Consider the following 19,439-nt stretch of genomic DNA (forward strand, 5'->3'; position numbering starts at 1 on the left):
AATAATGCTATTACGGTTTTTTAAAAAGGCTTGTTTTGTTTTAAAGGTAACAAATTCTGCTTTCTTCAGCTTCCGAACTCCTGAATTGTATCGTAAAATGAAATAATTTTAGCCCCTTCTGCAAAGGTTTGAATTTACTTCTGGAGCCTGATTGTTAAACATTTCTCTTCCAGATTACAATTCAGATTTGTCAAGTTATAGTTTGAGACCATTTTCCTGGTCCTCAAGCTTTTTGATAGTTTTTCATGCCTGGTTCTGGCTGATTTACAAGAAGGTTTGCAGCTGCTATTATATGGCTGATTGACTTTGACTTTGTGTGACTTTTGAGCTGCTGAATTCTTTTAAAATTCTGTTTTTGTGCCGAATTTTCCTTCTCTGTTTGGATTTCAGCAGATTTTCTTTTTCTTTGTTTTAGACACTTTAAACACTGCTCCACGACAGAGTAAAAGATGGTGATGTCCATACCACATGCTACTATATTGCAAATGATACCTGCTCTTAACATCTGATTCTGCTCGGATTTTCTTTGAGTAGATTTCTTGCCATCCAACCTTCCTTCTAACACTAGTCAACAGGGTTAACTAATATTAAATGTTGAAGGATTAACCACAAGGTTTCTTCAGCAAAAGGGACTTGAGTAGCAAGAAGGTACATGGGTGGCAGATGTATGGGAACACTACCATTTCAAGTTTCCCTCCAAGCCACTCACCTTCCTGACTTGGAAATAAATCGCCGTTCCTTCACTGTCACAGAGTCAAAATCTTGGAACTCCTTTCTTAACAGCATTGAGTGGGCACCTTCACCAAATGGACAGCAACTCTTCAAGAAAGAAGCTCACCCCTACCTTCTGAAGGGCAATCAGAGATGGTAATAAATGCTAGCCCAGGTAGATGGATGGGAAGCTGAAAGAACACAACGAGCAAGGCAGCATCTGGAGGAAAGTCCAACATTTCAGGGTATTACCCTTCTTTAAGATTTTGATGAAGCTCTCTACCTCCCTCAGACATGAACTCAGTGAGTCCCCTTCTCCCTGCCACATTGCTGTGACCTCTTCAACCCTGTTTGACCACATTATGAAGTGAACCCACTACTACAGTCATGTGATCTTCCTCAGCTCCTGCATTCACCACCATCTGATCCCTCAAGGCCACAGGCACATTTTAAACCTTCAAAATTTGGGCCCACCTTAGATGCTCCATACTCACAACACCACCTTCAATACCTCCACAAATATTTCTCTCCCTGGATTCTCTGCTCAACCCTCTCTGTAATGCATGGCACCTCCATTGCCTCTCCTCATCCCTCCCCCAGCTCAAGGCCTCCCATGCCCAAACTTATGGAGGACCTCTACTCTTCTATATTCAACACAGAATCCACATGCTAAACGAACAACCTTTCTATCTTATCAGTCTAGTCCAGAAGAATGGTAATACCCGAAACGTTGACTTCTCCTTTCCTCCTGATGCTGCTGGGCTTGCTATGTTCTTCCAACCTCCAGCATCTGTAGTTTTATTTTTGTCCCCAGTGAAGCCCACATCCCCTGAATGAGTTTTTTTTAAAGGCACATTAACTTGTTATATTAGCTACAGACTGGTTAACTATATTACTCTAGGTAAGAGACAATGTTATCTTCTAAGAGATTGCAACTAGATCTATGATACAGAGCTAATAACTTAGAACAAACCAGCTTCTTCTGAGATATATGTCTCAATGGATGGAGCCATTCCAATGTTTCTGAGCTAAGCCTTTCAGAGCAACTGATTCAAACGAACAGCATGATGGCTCATTGGTTAGCACTGCTTCTCAAGGTGCCAGGGAGCCAGGTTCAATTCAAACCTTCTGTGACTGTGTGGAGTTTGCCCTCCCGATTTCTGCCAGGTGCTCTGAATTTATAAAATCATACAGTGCAGTAAAGGCCCTTTTTGGCCCATCGAGTCTGTGCTGACATAACTACCACTAAAGGTGCACTAATCCTGACTTCCTGCAATCATTCCATATCCTTGAATGATATGATATGATATTTGAAGTACTCATACAATTTTTTTTGAAAGGTTGTAACATTTCCAGCCTCCACTTCCTTCGGAGACAGTGCATTCCAGATTCCCACCATGTACTGAGTGAAGAAATATATGTCTCCAAATCATCTCTGAATCTTCTGCCCCTTACCGTAAAACTAAGCACTTTTGTGTTTGACACCTCCACCAAGGAGAGCAGCTGTTGCCTTTTAACCCTGTCCATACCCCTCATAATCTTGTACACCTCAATCATGCTCCCCCTCCATCTTCTCTGCTCTAAAGAAAAGCATCCAAGTCTATCTAGGCTCTCCACATAGCTCAATTTCTCCACTCCCTGTAGTGCTATCATATCCTTCCTGTAATGGGTTTCCTACCAGTCCAACGACGTGCAGATTAGGCAAATCAGCCAAACTAAATTGTCCCATAGCATCCAGGGATGCACAGGTTAGGTGGGTTAGCCATGGGAAATGTAGGATTACAGGATAGGTAAGGCTGGAATGCTCTTCAAAGGGTCAGTGCACACCCAATGGGGCCAAATGGCCTCTTTCTGCACTGTAGGGATTCTGTGATTTATACCACAGTATCTGCTCAATTTTTTTATTTAAATGGATTAATACTTACTCTTTGATCGAATACAAAGCTTAGCTCTGTGATCAACAGGATACAATAAGATTTTCATCTAATTGTTTGATAATAAGGCTGGGCAAGAGCTGGAAATGTTTGAACACAGATTTCAGAATTAACCCCCTTCACTTAATATTTATAGAAATTGTATAATAAGGTTTGAAAATTATTTGACACAGGCAAACCTGTATTTTAAAAATTAATTGTCCTATTTAAAATTGCACAGACTGGAATTGTTTCCTGTGGAAAAAGAAACAGATTAGAGAGAAATTTAATTGTGATATATAAACACATAATAGACCTTAGCAGAGAGGCCGAGAGCTAAGTAATTTAGATTTAAAGTCATTGGGAGGAGGATTAGAAGGGAGATTAGAAACTTTTTTTCACCCAATGAAGTTGGGGATTTGGACCTTAATAGCTGAAAAGGTGAGACGGGCTGAAAACATTGTTGCACTATAAAAGCACTTCAATGGTGCAGATTGGAGCAAGTTCAGCCAGGCAGAGCTCATTGAGGATGTTTTCCCTGATTGGACCAGGTTAACAGCCTCAATCAGGGAGTCCTGGCTGACTGATATAAACAGGAGTCGCAGGATTTTCCTTACTCTAGGAGCTGGCTGTGAGCTAGCTGGTCAGAGTCAATGTATTATGTATGTGACTTGGTGTTGGGAAACCGGCCTTTGCGGAGTTATTTCACAGACCAAGAACTAGAAAATGGGATTAAAATGGACAGTCATTTTTACAGCCAGCAGAGACACCATAGTCTGAATAGCCACAAATTTCTTTGATTTTGTGTACGGGCATGCCACTTGACTGAAGCAATTCTTGTGGCTATTATTAAACAAGTGAAATTTTTGAGTTCTTTTGATCACCTGACACACTGGAATACTGGTACCAGTGTGGCTGGACACTCTGAAATCATAGCTTATTCAGGCTGCACCTCATTTCAGGATCAGGTTCTGTTTTAATGTACCCACGAAGAGCTGCTATAGCCTCCTGGTACCAAGCAAACATATTAACTTCCAAATTGCAGTACTAAAATGGTATCTCTGCTGCTGTATATCTGTACATTGCAATCCTATTGGTAGCCCCAGTCCCTGGCCCCTTTCACTATTCAATTCCTGCTCCAAGTCTCGGCCCTTGCTGCTCTATGCTTGACGTCAGATTGCAACCTCACAGATAAGGACAAAGCACGAGGCCACAGCTCACTTGGTCTTTGTGTTATAACACACCAAGGACTCCGGATTGCAAAATGACTTTTCTTAAAAGTGAGGTGCAAGTCTAAAACAAACTGAAACAGCCAAGCAAAAGGATAAGTAAAATAGGTGCTATTGAAAGACAGGAAACAAGGATGACAAAGGAAAAAAATTCAGCATGAAACAACAGAGAGCAAGAAACCCTCTGTAGAAAGCCAAAGCAACGTGAAAATTATTGTCATAATTATATAATCCTCATTTCCTGAGAAATAATATAGTAGAAACAATTGAAATTGTACAAAAACAAAATAATTAACATATTTACTTATTTCTAATGCTAAAAGTAATAAATTGGCCCTGATGTTGGTTGGTTAACTCTAATCATTGAGGAGTGAATCCCTCACTTTGTACACTTGTAGGTTGTTGTGAAAGGTCTATAGCGGTCATAGATACACACAACTCAGGCCAGTTTTAACAATATACCTCATGTATAACAGGTTTACAATGTCATTAAAACTTTAGTATCCTCCATCAAATCTGAACACCAGCATAAATCGTCTATGTCCATGTACATCTCCTGTGAAATTTTGTGAAAGGTAAATGAGCATTTGATATGACCTCACAGCAAAGTGACTGTGAACCCAAAGTATCAGACCTTGTGCCATGCCCTAAGCATGATAGGTTTATTAGTACAATTAGTTCTGAAGCAAATTTTTTTATATTTTGAAGAAGTAGATCAGAATCATTGAATAGAATCCCTACAATCCAGAGAGACACCATTCGTCCCATCAAGCCTGCACTGCTCCTGCGAAGAGCATCCCACCGCATCCCTGTATTTACCAATGCTGGTCCACATCACCTGCACATCCCTAGAAACTATGGTAATTTTTAGTATGGCCAATCCAAATAACCTGCACGTCTTTGGACTGCTAACCACTGTGCCACTGAACTGCCCAGGGAAAATGTTACCAGAGAGTATACTTTTATTTTTATTTAGTTCATTCAACATCCTTGATTACTGAAGATTTTGAATCCTTAGATAAGACCTTGTAGATCTCCTTAATCCATAGCCTATGAGACATACACACATCCTGAGCTCTGGCATGTGTCCAGCTTTATGTAACAAGCAAATTTTTTATTTGTTAGTATGTCCTGGTTGAAATTTGCAGGTCTGGTTGTTTTAGAAAGCAATTTATAGTGTTGCTTCCTCATTGTGATTAAATCTTTAATCAGAATGCCAGAATCTATTCAAAGTACTAACTTTAGGTGTTAATAAGTACTTTGATTAAAGCTTATATCCCTAATGCTCATGTAATGTTCACAAGAAACTCATAAAATCAAATGGCTTGTAATGTGTTTGCCCCAAAAAAAATCAAGATAATTCAAATTTACAATATAAGTTGATCAATAGGTCCCTTGCTGGGCAGTGATAGCATCTATAAATCTGTGCTGGGAGGTCCTGGCTCAAGTCCTACCCACTCCACAAGTGTAATAACTACTTCAGAATTGTAATACATCACTGAACAGGTTGATTAGGAAATATCTAGAAGTTGTTCAGTGCTAAGGAACGGTCACTGGACCTGAAAGATTAACTCTCTGATTTCTCTCCACAGACGCTGCCAGACCTGCTGAGCTTTGCCAACAATTTCTGTTTTTTGTTTCTGATTTGCAGCATCTGCAGTTGTTTGCAAGTGGATCATGTATCTGCAGAAAAACATAAATGAAGGTATATAAACAGAACTGCTGGGAGTAGTCAGCAGATCAACCACCAGCTGTGGAGAGACAAATAAACATCTCAGGTCTGTGATCTTTGAAAGCTGATGCATTTCATTAATATTTCCTGTTCTTTATTTTAGATTTCCAACTTTCCTTTTTCAAGCTGAAGTTGTCTTTTGCCTCTTCTGTGAAAACAAGTACATTGGTGCAGCAGATAATGTAGAAGAGTTTCAATAAATGGATATTCACTTCAGTGAAAGCTAGTAATCTCTGCGCTCTGATACTTGGCCAGTGCACAGACAAAATCAAAAGAAAGGTTTTACTTTCCAAATGGAGGCCTGGCTTCAGACAGAAGGAGAAAAGGTTATTTTACGCTCTCAAATCTCTTTCTGAATGCTTGGCCAGTCGTCTTATGTCAAAGAGGGGTGGGAAACAAACATGCACACAGTGCTGCATGCACACAAGCCCATCCTTTGTGTCATGAGGCCTCTTGATTCACAAAGGACGGCTAGATGTAGTGTGACTAATGCACTATCCCAGGCCCTTTTGTTTGTGGTGTGATAATTTCCATGTGAAAAGACATGACATTGAGTCCAGCTGGAAGAATGAAACGTTAGGTCAAATTACAGAACTCAATCACTGTCTCAAAGCATTGAGCTTTTGTGTGGAATTGAAAGGGTGAATTCTGTTCCCAGTAATCCTTGAAAGGCAAGTTATATTGCTATTGAAATAGAAAGTAATGATCCCAAAATGTGAGGTTTTTTCAAAGAAGCTGCTGGTACTGTTGTCTGTATTTTTCTTCTGCAGTTTCATTCATGTGTACTTCAGACCCCGCTTTGACCATTAGGTTAAACCACCACCAGTCACCTCTCTTGAAAGAGAAAATAGCCCGATAGTGCAGAGGACTATAGTGACTTTATATATAGAATGTTATATATTTTACTACCTTTCAACTTGGTGCTTAAGTTAAATACCTGGTACAATAACCTGACACAAACGAAGATGGTGAGATATTAAAATGTAGCGCTAGATGAACGCAGCAAGCCAAGCAGCATCTTATGAGCGCACAAGCTGTCGTTTCAGGCCTAGACTCTTCAGTGTTCATCCAGCTCTATACTTTGTCATCTCGGGTTCTCCAGCATCTACCGTTCCCATTATCTCTGATACACAGGAAGATGGTTGTTGTTGGAGGTCAGTCATCTCAGTTCTAGCACATCTCTTCAGGAGTTCCTCGGGCTAGTGCCCTAGGCCCAACAAGTAAGAAGTGGCAAATAACATTTGTCACAAGTGCCAGGCATTAACCATCTCCAAGAGAGAACCTAACCATTGTCCCTTAACTTACAATGGTGTTACCATTACCGAATCCCCCACAATCAACATCCTGACTGAACTGGACTGGTCATATAAATACAATGGCTGAAAGAGCAGGTCGGAGGGTAGGAATTCTGCAGCAAGTAACTCACCTCCTGACTCCCCAGAGTTTATCTGTCTTATACAAGGCTCATGATCCTTCTTGGAGGATCAGTGTGGACTTGATAGGCTGAATGGCCTGCTTCCACACTGTAGGGATTCTGATTCTATTCAATTTCTTTTGTACTTCATCTGTTGTACGTATTGTGTTAAAGGAGTGAACTTCTCACCCATACATATCAGTAGCTAAGCCAATTGGCATCCAACATGTAGAAGAAACTTAGCTACATGTGTCAGTGATAATGGGAACTGCAGATGCTGGAGAATTCCAAGATAATAAAATGTGAGGCTGGATGAACACAGCAGGCCAAGCAGCATCTCAGGAGCACAAAAGCTGACGTTTTGGGCCTAGACCCTTCATCAGATTGAAGGGTCTAGGCCCGAAACGTCAGCTTTTGTGCTCCTGAGATGCTGCTTGGCCTGCTGTGTTCATCCAGCCTCACATTTTATTATCTTAGCTACATGTGTATTTGCTTTTCAAGGGTGGAGAGGAATTGACTCTAACTATAATTTCAAACTGCATAGAAATGACCAGCAATTATCAAGTTCAAGCAAAAGAATTGTAGAGTGAAAGAATGGTTACAGCACAGGAGAAGCCCATTTGGGGCATCATGTCTGTGTTGGCTTTTTGCCAGAAAAAAATTAGCCAATCTCAATATCCTGCCCTTTATAACCTGGTAAGTTTTTTTCGTTCCCTTTAGGTACTTATCCAATTCCACTTTAACAATTTTGATTCTATCCCCACCTGCACTCTTAGACAGTACCTTCCAGATTCTAACCGTTCTTTGGATAAAGCACTTTATCATGTTGCCATTGCCTCTCACTGTATTTCAACAGTTCTGTATTATCTGTTCAGTTCAGATCCCTCATGATTTTGAAGTTTCTAATTAACTCTCTTCTCTAAGGACAATAAGTCCAATTTCTCTGATTATCTGCATATATGAAATCTCCTGATCCCTGAAACTATTATTGCCAATCTTTGCACCCATTCGAAAGAATGCAGAATTCTTCTAATGGGTACACTGGATTGGTCACCATACTTCCTCTTTAGGCTAAGCAAAATTCTTTTATAACTAACTTCCTTGCTTTATAAAACTCCAGATCCCTCTTTAAGGGTCTAGGCCCAAAACGTCAGCTTTTGTGCTCCCAAGATGCTGCTTGGCCTGCTGTGTTCATCCAGCTTCACACTTTGTTATCCCTCTTTAAGTACTTTATCAACCTGCCCTGCCATCTTCAACATGTAGATATGGAGATAATTTACAGAACTGACAGGAAAATGTTCAAACCTAATGTGGCTTCCAACCAAAACCAAAATCTCTCCAAATTCAGGCATTGAGCTCCTATTATGCAGATGCTGCTTGTCTCTCTGCATTCACTTAGAAATTCAGCTTTAGGTCATCATTCACTTCTTCCATGAAACAAATGGGAAAATAAGCCTTTCTTCAACCATTGGGAAAATGTCAGTCCTCTTCTAAGCAGCTCCCATAACATGACATGTTTCCCCCACTCCTCCTGTCCATCAGAGAGAGATTCTGGATATTTTAAGAAATAGTAAGAATTACCAATGCTGAAGTCAGAAATAAGTGTGGAGCTGGAGGAGCACAGCAGGTCAGGCAGCATCAAAAGAGCAGGAAAGTTGACATTTGGGGCTGGGACTCTTCTTCACCATTTTCTGTATCCTGGGAATTTTCTCTTGACAAAAGTAGGTGCAAATGAAAAATTCCAGTAGCAAGTGGTGACATTGATGGAAGGTACTGGGTTAGGGAGTGGAACAAATTTGATGGGGCCTCCACCTACAAGTGGCAATGGTGAGAGAGGGCAGCTAGAGCATTTCAACAGACTCTCACTGGACAAACAAGTGCATTTGGTGGAAAGAGGGGTGATAGGAAGAGAGAGCAGACAGACAAAAGGAATTCTGCAGCTCAATGTAATCCATTCAATCACCCCATGTACATAAGTGTTAATCCTGAATTATCTATCTTGTTTGTAAAGACTTGTTGCCAGTCAAAATTAAGAATGCCTGTTTCATGAATTTGGGTTTTCAAACCTCATGTTACAATTTCATTTTAGCTTGTGATGTGCCAATTCAGATTTTGACCGGCTGAGGGAAAAAGTATTTGAAGACAATGTCTCAAACCCAAGATTAAGGTCATGATTTACTGTGCAGCAGTGCAGCTTCAGAGATGTACACAACCTATAGCAGAAGTCTCAAACTAGAGAAGTACCCTGAACAATGTCATAGCAAGATCTTCCAAATCTGGTGGCTCAAAAAGTGATCCAACAACAATGCCCTTGCATTATGTTGCTAATCGCTCAAAACCTGCTGAGCTGCATGTCATTCATGTCCCTGGCACAGAGTTCCTGAAGGCATTACTCTGATTAGAACTCCATTATGCCAGGAAACTCTTGATTTACCAAAATAGCAGCCATGGGAGTTGGAGTTGTCTTAAATACTACATCCTGTATTCAACCTGGCAAGTTTAGGAATGTTGCATGAGAGGCATTACCCACAGCCTGACCCTGGCTAAAGCTAACAGCTAAAAAGGGCAAGAATTCTAGGATTGGGTCATTTTGTCTGTCATTTTGAACTCTACGCCCTTCCATTTCTTCATGCGTTGATACACAAAAATCTAACTCCTTGTACCTCAAATTTGTTGAAACACAATTATTGAAGATGACACATGCTGCTAAGTTACTAAGTTTTAATATTGGGAAACTAATACTGTTTGTTTGTCATCTTTTTACCCCTCACAGCTTTTTTGTTTTAACCTTGCAGGTATAAATAAGTAGCACTGTAAATAAGGTGGAAACATGAAACATTCTCTTATATTTGGGAGCTTCATACGAACGGGGGAGTTTGATTTGATAACTAAACTATTAGAATTTCCTGACATACATTTGATGGATAAACAACTGTAATTTACTTCTATAATACACCAGAGGAAAAGTTCAGTCCAGGTTTTAATTTTCATGTAATCATTATTGAAGTAACTTATCTTTATTGAAAGTTGACCAAATGTTTTGGGGGAAAAAAAGTTATATTGTCATTTTGTGGCCCAATTAAAGTAGATTTTATTTTCAATATTTATTATAAGTGATTACTACTAGCCATTTCCAAGCATTCCTTATCCTATGGTAGACCTTCGTTTCAAATGACCATCACTAACGCGATTGTGTTTTTTTGTCATAAACAGTCCAATGGGGGCTGAAATAATACCACGGAGGCCCGTATCCCGTGAGCCAAGTCACCCTTTATTTACATGTGCACGGTACAGGGCAATCAGCAAAATACTGGAAAGTGAACTCCTCCTCACATTAACAAGGCTTCAGATTCTCACTCAAATGGAAAAGTTATGAACAGTAATACACAAAAAATTATTTGAACTTCAAAGTTGTTCTCAAACAGCCAGTATCTAAGTTGTTTTCTGTATTCCTTGTATGACAGGAGTAAACAAGTACAAGTGTTTGTATCCTGCTAACTTACCTGTATTGAGATATTTATCACATTGTCATCAGCTTGTCTCGAGTCCTTGTGGTGACTTGAACTTTTGTTCGGTTCACCTGTCTTTAATGATAACATGATTGAAGATTGCCTTTTTTATCTCCCCCCTGATCAAACAACCTACTGCCAAGTGAAGAATGTACTTAAAAGAAGGATTATAATTGAAGATATCATCTTGCTCACAATGAAGTAACTACAACTTATTGAGTCCCTAACTTGATATCTATGATATTACCTGCTTCAAGTTTAGACTGCATAAGATATGTTGGATGTCCTTGTCATTTCTCAATTTTAGAGTTTGGCTTTCGTTATTTTATAGGATAATAGAAAATAAGTTGTTTGACACAGATAAAAACAATTTCCTGCATCAAGCAGAAGCCAATTCATCTGTTAGTTTCTTTCATTGAATTTTGCACACGTCAAATTGTTCATTCAATGAAATCCCTGTGACATTGAAAGATCCCAATAAGGTGAATGCTTTTGAAAAGATGGCACATGATCAGAGAACACTCTAAAAGAGAATGCAGTGTACCAAGTGAGGCAAAGTAAATTTGGTTAGTCTTGCATCTGTCACATTGACATATGGCTAGAAATCTCCTGCAGCAATCAATAGTGGATGCCTGTGACAGATCAGAGATTTCACAAAAAAATTCATTTTTATATATAATAATATGGATTTTTATCTCTCAAATGTATTAGCTTAAAAGTGTTTTTTATCTAATAATGACAGATCCTCAAAATAGCTTCCAGAATTGTATACTGGCAGAATGCTTTGTGTTTTTTGGCTTTGCATTAAGCATGTAAGACAGAGGCATATTGTTGCAGCTGAGTGGATAAGCCCATACGGTTGAAATGTACTGGAGTTGCGCTATACAGGTTCACATTCCAGAGATCTTGTGGTGCAGTGGTAGTATCCCTAACTCTGGGCTAGATGATCTCAGTTCAGGTCCTAACTGTTTGTGATTATATGTCCCAACACATCTGAACATTTTGATTGAATTAGCTAAAAGACAAAGGGAAATCTAGGCAGAGATAGTAGGAATTGCAGATGCTGGAGAATCTGAGATAACAAGGTTATCCCAACCCAAGGAAACCTAAACAGATAAATAAAAAGCGGGACATAACATCAGCGCTTCACCGGAGGTTCACTGATGTTGTTACCTAGAATGGTGACGAAACGTCTGAAAACTAACCTTCCAGCTCAGCAAGTAAACTCTCATCCATAACCAGGTGTAGGGCTGGATGAACACAGCAGGCTAAGCAGCATCAGAGGAGCAGGAAAGCTGACGTCTTCTGAAGAAGGGTCTAGGCCCAAAATGTCAGCATTCCTGCTCCTCTGATGCTGCTTAGCCTGCTGTGTTCATCCAGCCCTACACCTTTTATCCGGGAAATCAAGGCAATTTATTTGACTATTCGTTTAAAGGTATATATTGGTTAATAATCAAGTAGATTATTACCAGTAGTATACATCAAGGGGCTATTAATCAATAATATAATTAGATTGGATTAACAAAGATAATATCAATCAAATACCTTTGATGCTTATTGCTACGCATTTTTGCATATTATTGAGTCTGTTGGCCATTGCTTGAGTACACTTATCTTTTTGGACTCTCTTATCTCTAATCTGGGTGTTTGAGTGTTGCATTACTAATGCTACGTATAGTTAGTAATTAATAAACTCAGTCCTTTTGTTAATACAAGGAAGTGTGGTTAACTTGGTTTCTTTAAAACATATATGTTCATTTGGACTTGTGATACTTTGAGTTAACTTTGTTGCAACAAACCGAAAGGGTATGGGTGAATAAGGAAATAATGTTTTTCCATTTCAATAAGATAAAATATGTCAAAGTCAGTTGCTAGAGTTTAAATGGGAGACTCGTAATTGTAGGAACGTCTAAGAAATCTTCAAGTGTGCATCAGGAAAGCAAATGTGCGTGAAAACTGTGCCTATATTTTGAACAGAATATATTTAGAATCGACTGAGCAAGGCCAGATGACCTGGGAATATTTCTTTTGGAATAACAAAAAATCAAATTATCGTGGGTTCTGAATAATTTATCTCAAAGTGAGAACTATTTCCTGATTGTTCAAATCTAGGAGGTAAATTAAGAGACACTGGAGCAACCTGATGCTGGTTTATGATATAATTTCTCTTCTAGAGTGTTAATGAAGGAGAAAATAGTAATTAATGATATCAATGGAGGTCTTATGATACTGAGTCAGTCGAAAAATGACTTGGTAAATGGAGACATTGTAGTTGGAGTGATGAAACCAGTACATTTATTATATTCAAGAAAGTAAACACAAACCAAACTGCAAACACATTGCAGATAAAAAGATTTCAACAGAAACATTAAAACAAACTGACTGTTTCCCAAAACCATTGCAGAGGCTCAAAGTCCAGAGAAATAGAACTCCAATTTTAACTTTCTGCTATACTGGCACCTTTAAGGGTTTCCTTTCCCTTTGTACTGTGGAGATAATTTGAGTTTAAGTCTGCTGACACATTCTTCACAATCTTGAGTGTCTAAACTTGTACACCTCTTATCACAGTATTGATTAATATTCCCATTCTCTTCCTGAGCTCTGGTATTGACCTCATGCATAAGTAGAGGCTATAATAGATGGGTCATACAGGACCTTTAGTGCTTTTTCAGCTCCTTAATGAGGTCCAGAGTACGACACAGCTTTATAGTACAGTTTTCCCAGCCCTGTTTTAAAAAGTTGCCCGTCTTACTTGTTCAGATTTCCTGTCTCGTAATTTTGCCTTTGAAGCTGGAAGATGTCCAAATTCTCATCACGTTTTATCTCCACAGGAGCAGAGAGTGGAAAATCTACAGACATCCTTACTCACCCAGAGTACAATAGTTGCCTTCTGTAATTCTTTATTCCTTGTTGTTTCTTACAGTAGATGTATCTCTTACAGTGCTCAAACCCTACACAATTTCATCTGTTTGTTTGTTTCTCAATGTTTCATATAGGTTTTGAAGTCCTCTCTTCCTAAAACCTGAAAGCACAAAGGGGACATAGATTTATGGCTAATGACAAGTGTACAGTGATCTTATGGAGGGCTCTTCTGGTGCATTGGTAGTGTCCCTAACTCTGGGGAAGAATTCCTGGTTCAAATAAAACAAAGAATTGCTGATGTTGGCGACAAATTTAGAAACTGAAATTGCTGGAAAAACCCAATAGGTTTTGCGGCACTGCTGGATGAAAAAAACCACAAAGGGTTCCAGTCCAGTGACCTTTCTTCAGGACCCTTCAATATAACATAGAACATACTATCTGGTGCATGCCACATGTATCTGAGGTTGAGTCAGAGGAACTGACCCAGTGCAAAAATGCCCCAGAGGAGGCTACAAAAAAAGAACAATGTCCCCGGACTTAGAGGGTGCTGCAAGACCTGCTGAACTTCTTCCAGTGATTTCTGTTTCTGTTTGTTTCCAGGTTCAAATCCTACCGGGTCCAGAGGTCTATTATGTCTTGTCTGAACAGATGGACTTTTTTTAGAAAATCAGCAGTATCGTTACAGATGAAATGTTCCAAATTCTGAGGTAAACATGCAAGGCTCAAGTCAGACATTGAGCGAAGGGTGGAGACAATGAGGACCACAGATGCTGGAAGCCAAAGTCTGTAGGTGTGAGGCTGGAAAAGCACAGCATGTCAGACAGCATCCAAGGAGCCGGAAAGTCAACGTTTTGGGCCGCAACCCCTATTTACTAACCTGTGCTTTTCCAGCCTCTCACCTATAGACATTGAGCGAAGGGTCCCAAGCTGCACAAACAAACCTATTGTGCAATTTCCACATGGGTATGTATCAGGGGTCACGAGTTACAACTCACATCTGAAATAATTCCAGAGGTTGGTATCCCATCACCATCACTTGCACATGCATAGTACTTGACACTGGTCCAACTTCCGCAAAGAGTGAGCAGAACTTCTAACAGTCTGGTTGATATCTGTCAGTCAGGGCACCTGATTGGACCAAGTTAACAGCTCTTATTCTGAGGTCCACCTGTCATTATAATCACTACATCCACCCCCTCTAAATCCGGGGACAATGTTCTTTTTCTTGTAGCCTCCTGGGGAATTTTCGCACCGGGTCAGTTCCTCTGACTCAACCTCAGATACATGTGGCATGCACCAGATAGTATCCTGCCTCTTGTGTCCCCAGCGAATGGGAAGAAATTCATCATCTTCAGGCAGCAAAGGCATTGAGGCTGTGACATTGGCCATGTCCATCTCAGACTCTGAGGTTTTTTCAATGCTAGACAGAGGGGATGCACTCACAGGTTCTGATAGCCTTTCTGCTTGTCCTGAGGTGCTGGATATGTTTTGCTCCTGTCGTGTTTGTGAATTTGCAGCTTTCATGTGGTCCAAGTGCTTGTTCAGGACTGCCTCATGTACACAAGCTTTGTATGTCATGGAACCCGACCTCCTGTCGACTGTGCATCTCACCCATGTAGGGCCATTTCCATGGTTTTCGCACCAAACTTCGTCTCCTTAAGTAAACTATTTCTCTTGCTTAGAGTCTGTGTCCAGCATTATCATTCCTGATGCTGTTTGAGGCCGACCCCCCCCCCCAAACACAGGTCCAGGAAGATCAGATTTTAGCTAGTGCGGAGTCTTCTCCTAATTAGCAACACTGCTGGAGCTATCCCTGCAGTTCCAAGATGGGTGGTCCAGTAATCAAATGGGACCCTGGGCTGTTTGATGTAGAGTGATGCTCTGTGCTGTTTCTTTAAGCCTGCTTTTAAAGTTTGGATTGCATTTTCATCCAGACTCATGAGCAATGGATGGTAATGAGCTGTCCTTTAAATACCAAATACCATTCAACTTTAGGAATTACTTGAATTCCCTGCTGGTAAATGATGGCCCACTGTCTGTGACCAACACTTCCATGAGCCTGTGCCTTAGAAAAGCTGCAAGCATCTTTTGCATCTTCTACTGAAAAATGGCATTGGCTGATGACAACTCTGAAGTCTGTCTCGTATGTTAGTACAAACCCTTACAGGTAATAATTGTAGCATAATTCTGGGAATCCTCATTAACTGTAATTGCAGGTACATTTGGCTCATGTCCAGCTTCTTGAAAGACAGACCCTGCCCCCTTGCCAGCTCTGTGTACAAGTCCTTTATGCGAGGGATTGGGTATTTATCCAGCTATGGGAAGCAGTTTACCATTAGTTTAAAATCCCCTCAAAGGCAAACCGACCAATTGGTCCAACCAGTGCTGCCCATTCCACAAACTAGACTGGTTTAATGATTCCTTCGTTTTTCTGCCTCTACTTTTGCACACAAGGCACTGGGTGGATCTTGCAAAATCATGGAATGGCATCAACATGCAATGTGGCCTTTTGCCCTGTTTTGATAATCCCACTCTTGCAGTCACTGAAATAACACCACAGAGGCCAGTACTCCATCACCAAGTCACCCTTTATTTCTACATGCATAATACTCGACACTGGTCCAGCTTCCTCAGTTAGCAGAGACTTGACACTCCTGTTTGTATCTCTCAGCCAGGGCTCCCTGAATGGGGCTGTTAATCTGGTCCAATCAGAAAGCTCAGATTCTATGAGGTCCACCAAGCTGACCTCATTACAATCCCCATTTCTACGATATCCAATCTCCAATGATCAGGACTAGGGAAGTTTTGAGTCAAAACCTTTCCCAACCAAACTAGACTGAAGCATGCAGTTGGTTCTATGATTTGTATATAATGAGATGGAATAAATGATCAATGATAAATAAGAAAACAAACCGATAAAGGAATGGAAATCGTTTAATTTTGTGCCCCACTTATGTTACACACGTTGGAAGTCTGAGATGTGCAAGTAAAAGAAACATGCTGAGACTGGGCTTGTTGTACGTGGGACCCTGTGTAAAGCTATTGCAATTGCTTTCACTGTCAGCCCCTTGCTAGGACTGGGAGGCGAGTTTCCGCTTGGGAAATCCCGCCCCACTTGGCTGGATGCCTCCCCAGGGGAAAAGGGGACATTTCGGGAGCTTGGCGTTTGGGAGAGGGTTCGAGGCCAATTCTAAGAGGAAGTTTAAACCCCACTCCCCGTGACTGTGGGAAGCCGCTGGTCTGGCCGCGAATAAAGAGGGGTAAGGAGTTTTTTTTCTTTCAAAAGAAACTTGCTTTTTTTGTTTTTTTAAAAGTTTCCGCCTGTTTTAAAAGTCTTGATTTAATATTTGCAAATCGAATCTCGCTCCGAGATGTCCCTGCTGCAGATTATTGGTACGGTTTTAAGCTTTGAAGTGAAATGGTGCATGCGACCGAAAGTTACAATTTGTCTAATTTCAGGAGTTGGGGGGAAGCGGGTAGAGAAAGGGAGGGAAATACTCAGGGCTGGAAATGGGACAAAAACAGATGCTCTAAATTAATTTAAAGTTTTGCATTCTATTATTTCCAGCATTCATGCTCCCAGGGAATCGCCCTGCTGTTGCCAAAGTGGTTACATATGGAAGTTGTAACTCTTGCTTTCTTTCTCTCTGCTTTTCTTTGTCTGTCTCTTTTTCGCGCTCTGCCGTTGTTTTCACAAATCGCATATTCAAACGAAAGTAAACTGCACCACTGTTTCCGACCTCTCATTCTCAGCATTGAGACACACGACTGATGCATTCGAGAGAGACATCTTGTCTGCTGTCCTGGGTATGATGTGTCTACACCCGAGATAGGTTTCTGGAAAATATCTGGACTTGAGAAGAGGCAGCAGGACGTGGTTTCCGTTATTCACTGCGACGGGTTGGGAATTGTTTGCAGTGGTTTAAAAGTCAAATGATTTTTAATGCATTCGTTAAGTACCGTTTTCAGGGGAAAAAAAAACCTGTTGTTACTTAAATTCTGTATGCATCAGCGTGAACTTCAAACGTGAACTTTAAAAGTCTGATCATTTTGCTGTAAAGTTACTAATATATTTCACAATGTTCATCTAATCCTACATGGAAGTGTTTTAATGTAGGCAGCCATCAAAAATGTATACTTTAGCCCCCACCCTCTCTCTCCAAGTTTTTGAAAATTGATGCATGTTCGTCGATACTCTGTACCATTTTCTGAGCTAGATTTTGTTGTAGCTCTTATGGCTGGTGATAAAATCTGTTGGAAGTAGGGCAGTGAAGAAGAACGGAAAACTAATATCACACTGTCTTATTTTGTCCATTAGTCATACTGTAGGCATTTATGAAAAATGTACGCCTACAGAACTTTTTTAATATATGTTTTCCTGGTCATTACTTGGTACTGGGGTAGGGGTGAGTGAAGGGATGCACTAAGCTGTCCTGCAGTTGATACTCCCTGATAATGTCTTCATTTTACTTGTGGAAATGGCTGTGGAGAACTAAAATAACTGACACTACTGTAAGTGAATACTCTGACTGTAACTTATTGCTTGCAGGCAAAACTAATCTGGTTGGTTTAGGTACAGTTCTTTTGTTCATGTCTCTAAGTTACTGTAACTTTTGTATTGTGGTTAGAATTTTTTGTAGAATTTAGAACATTACAGCGCAGTACAGGCCCTTCGGCCCTCAATGGTTTCACAGGTCGGCGCAACAAACTGAAGCCCATCTAACCTACACTATTCCATTATCATTCATATGTTTATCCAGTGACCATTTTAGGAAAGTGCCTTTTCTATGACTTTACAGAGAAACGTGTGAACGTTTAATACTATAGCTGCTTTGAACTGTAGAGGATATTCAACTGTAAACCCATATATTTAATCTCTCTAAATGTTGGTTTTGTGATTATTTATAGCAATATTGTATCAGGTTGAATGCTGCTAATTACAGGTCAGTTGCTTTTATAATTATAGGGCTACTATATTTGGCGGATACTTTGCTAGACAGTCATAATGGAATGATTCAGACAGTCTTTTTTCCACATTTATATGTTCCTAGTGCTGATTTGCTTATGCAGAACCGGTTAGGAGCTATTAGAATAGTTTGTGTCTCTTCTAACCCTGAGCTTTGCCATTTGGGGTGCTGAAGAACCAAATACTGAGAAACTCCAAGGATTTACTCGTGAATCTTTCTGCTGACTGAAGTTGAGGCAGTTTAAGTTGCCTAGATGAAATCAGGAAATTACAAAGGAATATAAAGAGATAAGTGACCATGCTACAATTGACCATCCTGTCAAAGTGTGGAAAACACAAGTACCTTGTCCTTCAGTTGTACAGATCCTTGAATAAATGATATTGGAATTACTGAGTTCAGTTCTGGACACTGCAAAGTAGCAAAAATATCTATCTAGCCATAGAGGGGCTATAGAACAGATTAGTGGGGTCAAAGGTTTAAGTTTTAAAGACAAGGTGCATAAAGTTGTATGTTTCCCTTGAGTTTATAAGATTGAAGGGGATGAAGTAATTTAAAGTATTCAATATATTTAAAAGAATTTGCCAGGGCAGAAACAGAGAAACTATTTTCTCTGATCAGGGCAGCCAGGACAAGAGTGTGGGAGCATAAAGTGAGTGCGAACATTAGGGAGTGAAAGCAAGAAGCACTTTTCAATTCAAAGGATTGCAGAAAACTTTTTTCCCTTAAAAGGCAACCAGAGATGTACAGTTTTATTTGGTAAGAGCATGAAGGGTTTATAAATCAAAGGTCGATAACTGGAGGTTAGACTAGTCCTATCCCAAGGAATTGAATGGTCTCCTTGTTTTCCTGTGCGTTTTAAATGCTGTCAACAATTTCATTGAACTCTGATGTTGCTCACTCCATCCTTGCCTGTAAACAAATACATTAACTTCTTTGCTATCAAGTTAACAACCACCCATTCAGCAATGTCTGATGTTTTATGCTGCCAGATTTTTGACTCTGGCCTATCCTAACCCCAAATTCCCATGTCTATCAATATGATCTAATTTTTCGGACATGTCCCCTTCAGTTCTCTTTGTGTCATTTATCATCCAGTTCCTGT

General features: G+C 40.1%; 1 protein-coding gene across 9 annotated transcripts in view; it reads left to right on the forward strand.

Annotated features, from left to right (window-relative positions):
* LOC125466302 (gap junction gamma-1 protein-like) overlaps window positions 1-19,439 on the forward strand; it is a 55,999-nt gene that overhangs the window by 25,560 nt on the left and 11,000 nt on the right. Inside the window, exons 1-2 of one of the 9 annotated variants that reach the window (XM_048560630.2) lie at window positions 5,613-5,631; window positions 13,971-14,077. The exons of 1 other annotated variant lie outside the window; for it this stretch is intronic. The gene's annotated coding sequence lies outside the window, so the exon portion shown is untranslated. Of the gene's footprint in view, window positions 1-5,504; window positions 5,632-5,825; window positions 5,912-13,970; window positions 14,078-16,478; window positions 16,631-16,671; window positions 16,764-17,141; window positions 17,178-17,203; window positions 17,271-17,404; window positions 17,883-19,439 lie in introns of those variants that run through there. 7 more of the 9 variants (XM_048560631.2, XM_059638746.1, XM_048560628.2 and 4 more) reach the window with 7 other exon arrangements.

This window comes from Stegostoma tigrinum, chromosome 31, assembly GCF_030684315.1.
Source record: "Stegostoma tigrinum isolate sSteTig4 chromosome 31, sSteTig4.hap1, whole genome shotgun sequence".
Taxonomy (NCBI): domain Eukaryota; kingdom Metazoa; phylum Chordata; class Chondrichthyes; order Orectolobiformes; family Stegostomatidae; genus Stegostoma; species Stegostoma tigrinum.